Source organism: Solanum stenotomum, chromosome 1 (genome assembly GCF_019186545.1).
Source record: "Solanum stenotomum isolate F172 chromosome 1, ASM1918654v1, whole genome shotgun sequence".
In the NCBI taxonomy this organism is placed as follows: Eukaryota; Viridiplantae; Streptophyta; class Magnoliopsida; order Solanales; family Solanaceae; genus Solanum; species Solanum stenotomum.
Genome location: NC_064282.1, coordinates 76,229,749 through 76,245,100, shown reverse-complemented (window position 1 = coordinate 76,245,100; position 15,352 = coordinate 76,229,749). Strand labels below are relative to the sequence as shown.

The following is a 15,352-nucleotide window of genomic DNA, read 5'->3' as shown; positions in this document are numbered from 1 at the left end:
CTAAAAACCTCATGGCAGCAGAATACAACACATACCGCTGAAAATTAATATCCTTGTTGAGAAACGTCCATGCAATAGTAGTTTTGACAGAGACAAAGGAGCCATTAGGGAAGAAAATTGAATCGAAAATCTCGATACTTATAAAAGACTGACCTAAAGAAACCTCAACAACAAACGGACAAAAATGGCCTCTTCATGAAAATAATAATTCACTACCCTGTAATCAATGGTTGCAATAACAGAAAGAAAGGAGCAGTTAAGTCCAAATCTGACAAACCCCAAACCACCTAAGTAATTACTAGAGATGCCATAGACGAGACTGAAAACACCCTTTTGTCAAAACCGCACAATATGTTAACTGCAATGCAAGCACCAAAAAGAACAAAAACAGTGGCAGAGGATCACATGTTGGTTAACCAAGCTTTGAAATTTTCAAATCTGAACGTCCATAAAAGTGTCACCACATGGTCTACACATCCAACCACAAAAAAAAAATGTGTGATGATGAAAAAGAAATGGAAGCAGAGAAGAAACATAAATAGCTACAAGAATAAAAGTGAAATAAGTATTTTACACCACTATAAAAAGATCTAGAACGAGTACTTATCAAGTGTTCATAGTCATAGGAGACCTCATCAATTGGATCATCAAAGAACGCAACTGTTTGGACTAAAAACTTCATGACAGCAGAATATAACATATACAAGTGAAAATAAATATCTTAGTTGAGAAACTTCCCTACAACAATAGTTTTGGCAAAGTCAAAGGATTCATTAGGGAAGAAAACGGAATCGGAAATCACAATACTCATAAAAGACTTGACTAAAGAAACCTCAACAACAAACGAACGAATAGGGCATCCCCATCAAAAGAATAATTCACTACCCTGTAACCGATGGCTGCAAGAACAGAAAAAAGGGAACAATTAAGGTTAAGTGCAAATCCAATGAACCCCAAACCACCAAAGTAATCACTAGCCAATCCATAGATGAGACTAACCCCCCCTCCTTTTGTCAAAGCTCGGATATTATCCAGATTGCAGTGCAAGCACCAAAAAGACCAAAAGGTGGCAAAGGATCTCATGTTGGTCAACCACGCTTCGAATTTTCCAAATCTGAACATCCATAACAGTATCACCACTACACATCCACCCAACCAAAAAAAAACTAGTGTGATAACGAAAAAAATGGAAGCTGAGAAGATAAATAAGTAACTACAAGAATAGAAGTGACCACTATCAAAAGGTCTAGAAATAGTTGAGTACTTTTCAAGAAACATAGACATAGGAGACCTCATCAATTGGATCATCGAAGAACATAAGTGTCTGGACTTAAAACTTCATGGCAGCAGAATACAACACATTGCGGTGAAAATTAATATCCTATTTGAGAAACTTCCATACAACAGTAGTTTTGACAAACACAAAGAAGTCATTGGGGAATAAACTGAACCGAGAATCTCGATACTCATATAAGACTTAACTAAAGAAACGTCAACAACAAACAGACAAACACAGCCTCTCCACGTAAAGAATAATTCACTGCCATATAACCAATGGCTGGAAAAACAGCAAGAAGGCAACAGTTAAGTGCAAATTTGACTAACCCAAAACCACAATGGTAATCACTATAGATGCCATAGACGAAGCTGAAAACCCTCTTTTGCCAAAGCTCGTACAGCATCAAATTGCAGTGCAAGCACCAAAAAGACCAAAAGGTGAGAGAGGATCACATGATGGTTAACCAAACTTTGAAATTTCTAAATTTGAACGTCCATAACAGTGTTAACACATGGTCTACACATCTATACAACCAAAAAAAATTAGTTTGGTAATGGAAAAAAATGGAAGCAGAGAAGATCGGAAGCTAAAAGAACAAAAGTAAAAGAAGTACTTTATGTAACTATCAAAAGATCAAGAAGGGGCAAAAGTACTTATCAGGTGTCCATAGTCATAAAAGACCTCATCAATTGGATCATCGAAGAACATAAGCATGCGAACATAGAAATTCATGGCAGCATAGTACAACACACACGGGTGAATATAATATCCTAATTGAGAAACTTTCATACAACAGTAGTTTTGACAAAAACAAAGGAGTCACTAGGGAAGAAACTGAATTGAAAATTATCCCTCATCAATTGGATCATCGAAGAACATAAGTGTGAGGGCTTAGAACCTCATCGCCTCAGAATACAACACACCGTCTGGTGAAAATAATTTCCTAATTGAGAAACTTATATAAGCCAGTAAGTTTTGACAAAGACAAACAAGTCATTAGGGAAGAAAACTGAATTGAAAATTATCTCTACTCATAAAAGACTGAACTAACGAAACCTCATCACATATGGACAAATAAGGTCAGCCCATGAAAAGAAGAATTTGTTGCTTTGTAAGACCCAATGGCTACGTGCAAAGCTGATGAAACCCACTACAAAATGCCACAGACAAGATTGTGAAACCCCTCTCTCGGAGTTTGATAATATTGAGATTGTAGTGCAAGGATAAAAATGGCCAAGAAACAAGATAGGAAAATCCCTCTATCAATGCCTGACAAAATTCAGATTGGTGAGAACGAACAAATTTGCAAAGATACAGGGTGCATATGAGCAAACACAAACTGTCAAAGCCTAATCACATCATCAATCTTCAAAAAAAATTCAAATCTAATCCAACAAACAAAATCAAGCTCGGGTGACAATACAACAAGAAACAGGAAGCTAAGAAAATACCAAAAGTAAGGGAGTAACAAAGACCCACTTCACGGGGATTTCAAGAGATCCATGATTGAGTTTTGAGTCCAGGTGTTTATAAGACCATATACTCACTCATCAACCACAATGAATCTCATTAATTGGATCATCAAAGAACATAAGTATCTAGATAAAAACTAAAAAAGGCAGCAGAATACAACACAAACGAGTGCAAGAAAACCTATTTTAGTTGGGAACTTCCATACAACAACATTTTTTAATAAAAAGAGGAAGCACTCTGATTGGGGAAGAAAATTGAAATGAGAATCTCAGTACTCATAAAACCCTGCTCATTAAGACCCAACTGCAAGCACAAAAAGAAGGGAACAGTTAAGTGCAAAGCTGACGAAATCCATAATATTTAAGAAATCACTACAGATGCAAGAGACAAGATTGAAAACCACAGCTTTGGTCGAAGCAGAACAATATCCATCACCAAAAAGACCAAGAAACAAGGTGTACAGGAATGCATAACGGATACACACCATAGAAGTTTCCAAAACTAATCTTCTTTAACTGTCACCATGTGGTCTACACATTTTTCACCAATAAAAAAAATAAAGTTGGCATGATAGCCAAGGGAAAATGGCAGAGAAGATAAGTACCTAGACACAAAAAGCAAAGGAGCACTTTACAACACTATCTAAGATCCATAATTGACTTTTGCCTCTGTCTGATGCCCATAACACCATAAAAGACATCTGGATCATCAAAGAACAGGAGCATCTGAACTAAGAACTAAAACTGGTAGCAGAACACACTTGTGAAAAGAATTATCATAGTTGAGAACTTTCATATCGTACCCATTTTGACAAAGCTTTGAAAGACTGAAAATCCAATATACCTATAGTAAACGACCCAGGAACTGATGCATCTTCCCCAACCACAAACACTGAAGCAAGACACTTATTCATGTAGAACCACTTGCACCTAAATGCCAATCCATGTATTCTTGACAGCTAAAAATGACATCCACTGATGACCAAAGCAAATAAGAAGGTAAAAGAATTTGATGCGAAGAGAGACATGATTAGCATTAGCATTAAAGATGGAAGTCAAGATATCAAATCCAAACTGATAGCTCCACTGTATGATTGTGACACATAGGTCTAGAATAGAAGATCCAAGTAGGCATGTCTGGGGAGCCAATTTCCAGTATTCTGATTCAACAAAAGGAAATTGATGTGCTTCATAGTAGTAAATAGGGTGACAGAACAATGCTCACCAACGCATGAATTCTCACAACAAAGACCTCAGAATTTCCCAAAACCTGGAAGGAAACATGAAATTGCATATATAGTCACCAGCTTCCAATTTCTAATAACATTGGAAATCAATCAAAAGGATTGAAATTATAACTACCACTATAATACACAATATATTGGAGTCCAAGCCCCAAAAAGACCAAAAAACAAGGTGTACAAGAATGCATATGAGATACAAGCCTCTGAACAAAACTAATCCACTATTAATATCACCATGTGGTCTACATATCCATTCACCAATACAAAATCAAGTTGGCATGATAACCAAGGAAAAATGGCAGAGAAGATAAGTTGCTAGGACACAAAAAGCAGAGAAGCACTGTCAAAGATTCCGAATTGACTTTTGACTTTATCTGGTGCCCATAACACCATAGAAGACTTCGGAACATCAAAAAACATAACCATCTAAACTAAAAATGGCAGAGCAGACCACACTATACACACTTGTGAAAAGAATTATCATAGTTGAGAACTTCCATACCGTACTAGTTTTAATAAAGGTTTGACAGACTGAAAAATCCAAGACCTATAGTCAAAGGCTTGGGAACTGCTGCATCTTTCCCAACCACAAACACCGAAGCAAGACCCTTATTCATGTAGAACCACTTGCACCTAGATGCCCCATCCATGCATTCTTAACAACTAAGAATGACATATACTGATAACCAAACCAACTAAGGAGCTAAAAAGCAGTTGATGTGAGGAGACACGTGATTAGCATCAAAATTAGCATTCAAGATGGAAGTCAAGATATCAAATCCAAACTGATAGGTCAACTATATGGTTGTGACACATAAATCCACAATAGAATATCCAAGTAGGCATGCCTGGAGAGCTAAATTTCTAGTCCTAACAAGCTAAAAGTCAGGAATGTAGAACCCTTAATCCTTTAAAGAATGTAATTATCTTTAATATTAAGGGTCAATTTAAAACCTTTATATAGTAGATTAAAAGGAAGAATAGACTCATATGAAAGTTCCGTAGAAAAAATTATTGTAGTTATTCGTTGAATACACTGTTGCTCACGAATCTGCTGTGTACACGTATTCTGAATCAATCAAAAGGATTGCAATAATAAACTCCCACTATAGTACCCAAGAAAATGAGAACAAATAAATAAATAAATTACACATGAAGGAAAGCAAGGATACGAATATTAGGTAACTGACAGAAGGTAACAACAAGTGTAGAAGGAGAATCACGAAATACACTGGAAGGTACCTATAACCATTCCCCTATCATCATTACCCATACCTAATCAAACAAACAACAATAATGAATCAATAAATTGGCCAAGAAAAAAGATCAATAGCTCCCACAAACCCACCCTAACATTCATCCTCTGACCTTAGCCTGTCTACAGAGATAATCAAATATTTGAAAATTAGAAACCTACACCCCATATCAAAAGATTCGAAAACCAAGATTCGAAAGTAGATAATGTGAAATTTATATAATTCTGAGATAGCCAAGAAATAAAAAATGGATCACCATAAGAACACAAGCATCTGAACTAAGAAGATCATGGCGGCAGAATAAAACACACATTGGTGAAAATAATATCCTAATTGAGAAACTACTATACAACAGAAGTTATGACAAAGACAAAAGAATCAATAGGGAAGAAAAAATGAAAATTATCTATACTCGTAAAAGACTGACTAACAAGACCTCAACACATTTGGGCAAATAAGGTACCTCCATGAAAAGAAGAATTCACTGCTTTGTAAGACCCAATGGCTGCAAGCAAAGGAATGAAGGGAAGAGTTATGTGCAAAGCTGACAAAATCCACTAGAAAAAGCCACAGACAAAATTTAAAAACCCCTCACTAAGCCTGAAAATATTCAGGCTGCAATGCAAGCACAAAAATGGCAAAGAAACAAGATTGGAAAACCCCTCTATTGAAGCCTGATTATATTCAGATTGTAGTCCAAGCACAAAAATAGCAAGGAAGCAGCGTGCACAGAAACGGACATTGGGCATCAACCTTCAACTATCATCCATCCAACAAACAAAATCAAGCTTGGGTGATGCAAGAAAAAGAAAGCAGAGAAGTTAAGGCAGAGAGAACAACAAAAGAGATGGTCTAACAGGACCCACTTGTACGGGATGTCAAAAGATCCAGGATTGAGTTTCGAGTATTTATCAGGTGTCAATAAGACCATATAACCATCAACCACCAGGATCTCATCAAGTGGATCATCGAACAACATACACATCAATTTTTAGCTGGCAAGTTCCATACAACACACGTGAGTGCAAGAGAAACTATTTTAGCTGGCAAGTTCCATACAACATCAATTTTTGACAAAAAGGAGGGACCACTCTGATTGGGGGAAAAAACTGAAATGAGTATTGAGTATCTCCAGTACCTATTTAATCTCAACACAAATGGCCAAACAAAGCCTCTTCCATGAAAAGAATAATTCACTGCTCGGTAAAACTCAACTGCAAGCACAAAAAGAAGGGAACAACTATGTGCTAAAAATACACATATACCTAAGAAATCACTAGAGATGCAAGAGAGCCTAACAATATCCATCACCATGTGGTGCACAAGGATGCATACCGGACAAGCCTTAGAAGTTTCCAAACTAATCCTCTGTTACAGTCACCATGTGGTCTACAAATTCATTCATCAATAAACAAATATCAATCTGGCATGATAACCAAGGGAAAACAATGAGAAGATAAGTAGTAGATGAGCACTTTACAACACTATTATCCGGTGTCCATAACACCATAAAAGACACCAGAATCATCAAAGAACACGAACATTTGAATTAACAACTAAAACTAGCTGGCACCAGAACACACAATACACACTTGTAAAAAGAATTATCATAGTTGAGAATTTACATATCGTACCAATTTTGAACAAAGTTTTGAGATACTGAAAATCAAATACCTTTAGTCGCATACCTGGGAACTACTGGATCTTTCCTGACCACGAACACTGAAACAAGACACTTGTTCCTGTAGAACCAATTGCACCTAGATGCACACCTAGAGCCAAATTTCCAACTGTACTTGTGTTCTGATTCAACAAAAGGAAACTGCTAGATTTCAGAGTAGTAAACAAGATGACACTAACACATGAATTCTACACAACAAAAACCTCAGAATTAACATTGACATTAAGGTAACAGCAAGTGTAGAAGAAGAATCAGTCTCCTATCATCATTACACATACCTGATCAAACAAACAACAATAATTAATCAATAAATTAGCAAAAAAAACCGCACTAATTGCAAACGAATCAATAAATTAGCCAAAAGAACAGAACTAATTGCAAACTAAATCACACTAAAAGGTCGAGAACTCCCAAAACCCCTAACTTTCCTTGCCCACAGATTCAAAAATCAGAAACCTACACCCCATATTAAAAGATTTGAAAACCAAGATGCAAAATTAGATAATTTATATAATTCTGAGATGGCCAAGAAATCATAAACCAAACTGATAGCTCCCCAAAGGAAGGCATCATATACAATAATTACCCATATCTTGATTGACAATAATTACCCAGTATCTTGATCGACAATAATTACCCTATCTTGATCATACAATAATACCCATATCTTGATAGATAATAATTACATGTATCTTGACCATACAATAATACTCATATCTTGATTAACAATAATTACCCGTATCTTGACCATACAATAATTACACAGTATCTTGATCATACAATAATTACATGTATCTTGACCATACCATAATTACCCATGTGTTGATCAACAACAATTACCCATAACTTGATCAACAACAATTACCCATAACTTGATCAAACAATAGTTACCCAATATCATCATCAATGATAATTACCAGTATCTTGATCAAATAATTATTACCCAGTGTTATGATCAACAATAATCAACAATCAAACACTCCCTATATCCTCAAGATACCAACGAAATCATTAAAAAAACAGAGAACTAAAGCCAAAACGAACAGGGACGCATATCTTGATTAAACAATATAAATAATTACCCATCATCTTGATCATACTAATAGTTACCCATAGCTTGATCAACAATAACTATCCATAGCAACAATCAAACACCGCTTATATCCTCAAGAATGAACACCAAATAATAGTAGAACTAAAGCTAAAACAAATCGTAACTGAGAAATTTGTTTCCTAGCAAGTCTATTTATGGCAACAATATTTCAAAGGGCGGTGGCATTGGGTGGGTGCTTTTCAGAATTAATTTAGCTGTTATAGCCATTTATAAATTAGCAACTAAAATTTGTTCGATTATATATTTCACTAGTTAACCAGTCATATTTACATATATTAATTGATATAAAACAAAATAAGAAATTGCAATACTAATATATATATATATGAATTATAATTTTTCCTTGGAACAATACAAAGACATATTTCTTTATGCGCCAATTTTGTATATTTTGCTATCTTATTGTTTGGGTAATTTAAATTATTTATGTTATTTCACTAACAATTTCCTTTATATAATACTATTTGCGTTTATATATTTATTTAACTATATAAATTTAGAGTTCATGTAATTTTTCTTGCTTATAATTTAAATTTTTCACAATTATTAACTTTAAAATATGAGCATATCAATGTGTTTAATTGATAAAATTAATAGCTTCATAATGAATTTACATTAAAATCAGAAATAATAAATACACAAGAAAGCTCAAATATTAATTTTGTATAGAAACTGAATAAATTATATAATCCAAACATTACATAAAGATGAAGAAGTTAAAAGCGAATATCAATGATTTCATATATCAATATGGATGAGTTTTGATTTTCTATAAACAATATGAAAATTTTGGACAATAAATGATAATAATTGTGAGTTTTATTCTTATAAACTAATAAAATAAATAAGAAAATAGGGAAAAAATTATTTTTTTGGCTAGTGCAATATTTTTTTACTATCAGCTTTAATCATGGGTTCATCATGAAACGTAATAAATATAAATGGATGTTAGCATTCTTTTTTTGGAGAATTACGCCTTTTCATTTTTAAAATTTATTTAGTGAGCAATTATCTTTGTCTTTAATTGACTAATTATGTAAATATTTTTTAGATTATTGAAAATTAGATAAAAAGAGAAATCTCATAATTAGGAGAGTTAAAGGGATGGTTTAACTTTTTTCAAGCTATTTGAAATGATATTTCATTAGACTACTCTATTTTAATAACTTTTCATTCGTCAAGGAGAAAATAAAATATTTGAGTGATAAATATTTTTGTCTTTAAATTTACAATAAATAATAGGAATAAGTGGAGTAGTAAAATTTGAGGTATTTAAATTCTTATAATACATAATAGAAATTAATGAAGGGAATAGTAATTGACACATTTTTTAATAGTAATTATAAATAGAAATATAGTGAAAATTACAACAACAAAAAAAAAATAAAAAATAAGGATCATTGGCCAAAGAGAGGTGTCAAATCATTTTTTTAATATTTTAGCTTTATATATATAAACTAGTTACAGTAGCCCGTGCTAGCACAAGCCCAACATATATTTTTATTTTTTATTTTAATTTATGTGACATTAATAAAATTTTAACGATCAAAATTGTTTTTTGTATGTTCTTTAAATTTTAAGTTGTTGATTATTGTGGTTAATAATACTTTATATGTAATTTTCAATATTCTCTTTGTCCCAATTTATGTGTCATTGATAGAATTTCGAAAGTCAAGCAAATTTTGGATATGTCTTTTAGATTTTGAAGTTATTTAATTATTATGAGTTATAATACATTTTACGTATATGTTACTTTTTCTATTCCAAACTATGTGACATTAGTAGAATTTTGAGAGTTTGATCAATTTTTTTGTATGTCCTTTAAATTTTGAAGTTGCTAATTATTGTGTGATTTGTAGTACATTTCATGTTATTTCCTTTATCCTAATTTATATGGCACTAATAGATTTTGAGCTTCAACCAAATTTTATAGATGTCTTTATAATATTTTAGGGTTTAATTACCTCTTTTTGATTTTTAATCCATTAATATTCTTTCTTCATAATCAGTAGAGCTACCTTAAACGGTGATGTGGCGCTCTCTATGACCTTCATTGTCATTTTTCTTTTTTCTCCTTTTTTGAATTTTTCTCAATTATATTATTTTTAAAAGTTATTTTCATAATTCACACTTCTTCATCTTCATAAATTATACTTTTAATTAGTATTAATAATATTCATAACTTTCAAACCTTTTATATTCATAACCCCAAAAAATTCAATTTTACATTAAATTAAAATATTCAATGCCTTTCTTTCTTTTGAGAGAAATGACATTAAATTAAAATGTTTGCCTCAATATGCTTAAGATGCTAGAATTCTTAAAGTTCATTTTAACTTTATGTATTCTTTTGTTGGAATAGCTTTCTTTTTATTTTGTATGTAGTTTGTTGATGATTTTTAAGAATTTTGTTTTTTTTTCTTTTTGTTAATCTTATTAGAACTTTTGTTATATATGTTGTATGTTAATGTTTAATATATTGATATATTTTTAGGATTTTTTATATTTTTTTTTATGTTAATCTTATTTGAACTTTTATTGTATTAAGTAAAAAGTATTCTAATTAGTTCTACTAAAGATTCACTAATTGAATGTTGAGAGAAATTAATTAATGTGAGAAAAGTACTGAAAGAAAGACTTAATCCTACTCCATCCGTCCAATAATTATTGTCTATTATAATATTTTGGAATGTCCTACAATACTTGTGCACTTTATGAAATCAATGGATAGTTTACCCCTTATCATTATCTAAATTGCTAATTATTGTTGTATGATTTGTAATATCTTTTAGGGAAAATACATAAAAAAACCCCTGAACTTGGCACGAAAACTTACTTTAGTACTTAAACTTTACGGGTAATTATTTACCCCCCTTATCTCTTTTAAAGTGAATTTCATATCACCCAAACAGCTGACGTGGCAAGTCAAAAAATTTACTGCGCGTAAATATAAAAAATTAAATAGAAAAAGAATAAGTGGGCCCCATTTTTTTCTTTTTATCCAATAATCTTTTTTTCCTTCATCTTCCTCACACCCCACCACCCCTCTCACCTTCAACCACCATTTGCACCACCTCTTTCTTCTTCGTCGAACCCCCCACCTCTTTAATTTCTCCTTCTTCGAAACCCCCATCTCGACCCTATTTCTCCTCTTAGAAGCCTCACCCTCTTTTTTTCTCTTCAGATTTGCAGCCTCAATCACCACTGCATCGCCTTTTTATTCTCCTTCTTCATTGAACTTTCCATCTTCTTTCTCTTTCTTTGAACTGCCCCACCCTACCTCCATTTCCTTTGGATCCATAAAAGGGTCTGACGAATAGGGAAAAAATAGAAAGCCAACAATTTGTTCTTGCTTCAAAATTATTATTTATGGTAGTGTTTGAATGTGATGAACTTGAAGCTCTTTTTAATGGAAAAATTATAATTTCTTAATTTCAAATTAAATTTTCAGTCATTAAAAATTGAATGTGTTTTTGTGAGAATGATTTTGACATTTTGGATCAATCTTTCAATTGTGATCGAACTTGTTCAATTGCAATCGTGATTGAGTTGAGGAACATGGCTCTTATTTTTTGAATTTTTTTTGCTTTCTAAAATTATGAATAAATAAAAAGAAACAAAAAAATGAATTAAAAAAGTAAAAATTAAATAATGTCTACGTGGTACTGATGTGGCAATGATGTGGCGTTGACATATCAATGACGTGGCGCGTGTGAAATGCACTTGCCATTGTGAGACTGGTATTATAATTTTAGGGTGATATTAAATTCACTTGAAAAGAGATTAGGGGGGTAAATAATTACCCGTAAAGTTTAAGTAATAAAGTAAGTTTTCGTGCCAAGTTTAGGGGGGTTTTTATGTATTTTCCCAATACACAATTTTCAAATAATAAAGGTTATTTCTTCTTTCTCAATTTATGTGGTACTAATAAAATTTTGAGATTTAATCAATTTTTTTTGTCTTTAAAATATTCTATTGTTAATTACTGTAAATTATTGTACTTTCTAAGTAATTTTCAAATAATATATATTATTTCATTTGTCCAATTTATGTGTCACTGATAAAATTTGAAGAGTTAATCAGATCTTTCACATATTTTTATATATTTTAAATATTCAAGTAAATAATTATTGTGATTTATAATATTTTATACAATTATTTTAAAAAAATTAAACAACAAACAAAACGAATTCATCATAGGAAAATTACCAAAGCATCCTTCAATATATCAATAATGGGTCCCACTTTTTGTATAAAAAAATATGCATATTGGGAGGATATTTTTGTCCAAAGTGAAAATAGAATAAGTATAAAGCATTAAAGTCTTTTAAAATTTTAAATTGTTAATTCTTATTATATGATTTGTAATACTTTTACGCCATTTTCAAATAATAGAGGTCATTTCTTCTTTCTCAATTTATGTAGTACTAAAAAAATTTTGAGATTCAATCAATTTTTTTTGTCTTCGAAATATTTCTAGCTATTAATTACTGTAATTTATAGTACTTTCTAAAAATTTTCAAATAATAATATATATTATTTCATTTGTCCCAATTTATGTGTCACCGATAAAATTTGAAGAGTCAATCAGATCTTTTATATATTTTTATATATTTTAAATATTTAAGTAATTAATTATCGTGATTCATAATATTTTATACAATTATTTAGTATAGTAAAATAAATTTAAAAGAAACAAACAAAACGAATTCATCATAGGAAATTACCAAAGCATCCTTCAATACATCAATAATGGGTCCGACTTTTTATTTTTAAGAAATTGCACATTCGAAGGATATTTTTGTCCAAAGTGAAAATATTGTGTACAAAATGTGTATTTATTGTGATTTTGAATGTTTTGTGAGGTAATAGGACGCACGTAAAGTTAAGGTGTCTTTTTGAAAATCTGGGACAACTTCAAGTATCACTTAATGTTTTTTCTCAAAATCTAATTTACTTTCGTAAACTATGTGTCAGATCAAAATCAGATTAACAAATTCAAAAGGAATGAGTAATAAATAGCTCATACAATGACATATTTATTATGTAAAAGAAGTACTCCTTTTGGTTGAAAGCTAACAAGATAGTTACAATGTAACTAAATACTATAAAAATCTTTGCATTGTGGCTTATTATATATATATAAAATGGGCCCAAATGAGGTAGGCAATTAATGGTGTTAAATTGTCCAATAATATATATATATATATATAAAATCATTCTTCTTGGAGAATGAATGATTGGAGTTAAATAATTAGGCCTTTAAATTTACAATAAAGAATAGAAATAAGTAGAATAATAAATTTTGAGACATTTAAGTTTTTACAATATATAATAGAAATAAATGGAGAGTAATAATTGACACTTTTTTTCTAATAATAACAAATTAAAATATAATGAAATTTAACAAAAAATAAGAAAAAAATAACTAGGATCTTTGTCTTTTTTTGTTTTTTTTTTCTAAAACGAAAGTATTGCATATAATGTTTATAGTTTCTTTATTTTTTCATTAGAATTATACAAATACTCAAGTTTGTTGTCAATTTTTTTAATTCATTGCTTGGATAATGTTTTTTTTTTCTTTTTGTAAGTTATCAAATTTGCACTCTTTAACTTGCTTCTAATCTTAGTCATGTCGTATTTAGGAATGCACTTCGGCATACAAATAAACAGTAACATCGATTACATAATGTTCGTTTTAGAATGTTGCAAAAAATTATCATAATAAAAATTCAAAAAAACTAACCATAATTTAACCTAATGAATTATGTATGTACAACTATAGTCATATAAAAGAAAAAGAAAAAAAATCTTTATATTTTAAGTTATTCAATAAAGTACATAAAAGAAATATAGATAATAGGAAAGAAAAACTAAAAAGATCAAATTACTATAATAATAATTTTATTGTAAGACTCTACATTATCTTCTTCCAAAATTCTCAATTTTCTCTATTTTTGTATCTTCCTCAACTTCCCTCTTCACCCTACAAGCACAAATAGTATATTATGAATTTGTTAGTTACTCTATGATTTTATTTGGATTGAGTTTATTCAATTTAGTTTCAAAGATTAGTTAAATTGACTTAACAAAATAAATAACATCACATAAATTATTAAAGTAAAAAATATAATTTAAAAAATTAAAAGAAGCATTTTTTATCCATAGATTCTTTACGACTTTGTTGAAAACAACCATATGATGTGATGATTAGCATTTCTTCCTCACCCTAATGTATGAATTATGATATGGTGATGGAGAAGTGAAAGAATAACTTTGAATGAAATTTTTCTTGCTACAAAATATGAATTTATATAGAAAAAGAGGAGGAATACCATAAGGTGTCATAAACTAATAAATTTAATTTTGGGGGTTTTGAAGATTAAAAAAAATGAGTTATGAATATTATTAAGATTATAAGTTGAAGAGGTGTGAGTTATTGGTAGTTATTTCTTACTTTATTAAATTTATACTAGATATGAAAAGTCCCGTTAACGGGCCCAATATTACAATTTACAATCTTAAATATATTAGTTGTTCCAATGTATTATAAGTATTTAATTAGTTTTTTGAAAAGAAAAATTGTCATCAATATTTTTTTCTAATAAAAACGATAGTAAAATGATAATAAAAATCACACTTTATAATATAATACTATTATTTTTATCAATTAATATAACTTATTTAAATTGTCTTAATTAACACTACAATATCATATGATCCAGTGGTCATTTTAACCGAATGCCAAACATATTACATACACATTCGAATTAAAATGTTAATTTAAATTTAATGGGTTTTTTTACTCATCTAATGATAATAATTCAACAAACAATTTGATTGAATTAATCTTATTTACTCATTTGTGTTCTACTTTTTCTTAACCACATTATCTGTTTTCACATTTAAAGTAGTATAACCATGAAAAAAGAAAATTAAATTATATCTTATTTCTTAAGATAATAAATATTATATTTGATTATTTATCTTTTATAAATATGAAAAATAAATGAGCACAAAGAAATAGATAATCTTTTTATTTCACTTTATTTATTTGAAAATCAACGTCAGATTATGAAAATTACAAACATAACTTAAAGTTGTATTTGAAATTTGAAAAACATTCAAAACTTTTTTAATACTTTAACTATAATTTTTTTCAAATTTTATCCTAAATTATTAATTTTTATAAAAACGGCTCCATTTTAATTATATTTCATATTTTATTTTATTTTTAGAAAAAACATATTCAAATAATCAAATATTATTTGCAAAATCAATAACTTAACACAAATTCAACTTAATT

General features: G+C 30.1%; 1 long non-coding RNA gene across 1 annotated transcript; it reads right to left on the bottom strand.

Moving 5' to 3' along the window:
• Positions 1 to 3,520: 3,520 nt before the first annotated feature.
• On the bottom strand, positions 3,521 to 6,642 carry LOC125849824 (uncharacterized). Its single transcript, XR_007444712.1, has 3 exons — positions 6,517 to 6,642; positions 5,715 to 5,756; positions 3,521 to 4,021 (listed from the first exon to the last, which is right to left on the bottom strand). It is a non-coding gene; the product is annotated as an uncharacterized LOC125849824 (long non-coding RNA).
• Between the last annotated feature and the right edge of the window lie 8,710 nt (positions 6,643 to 15,352).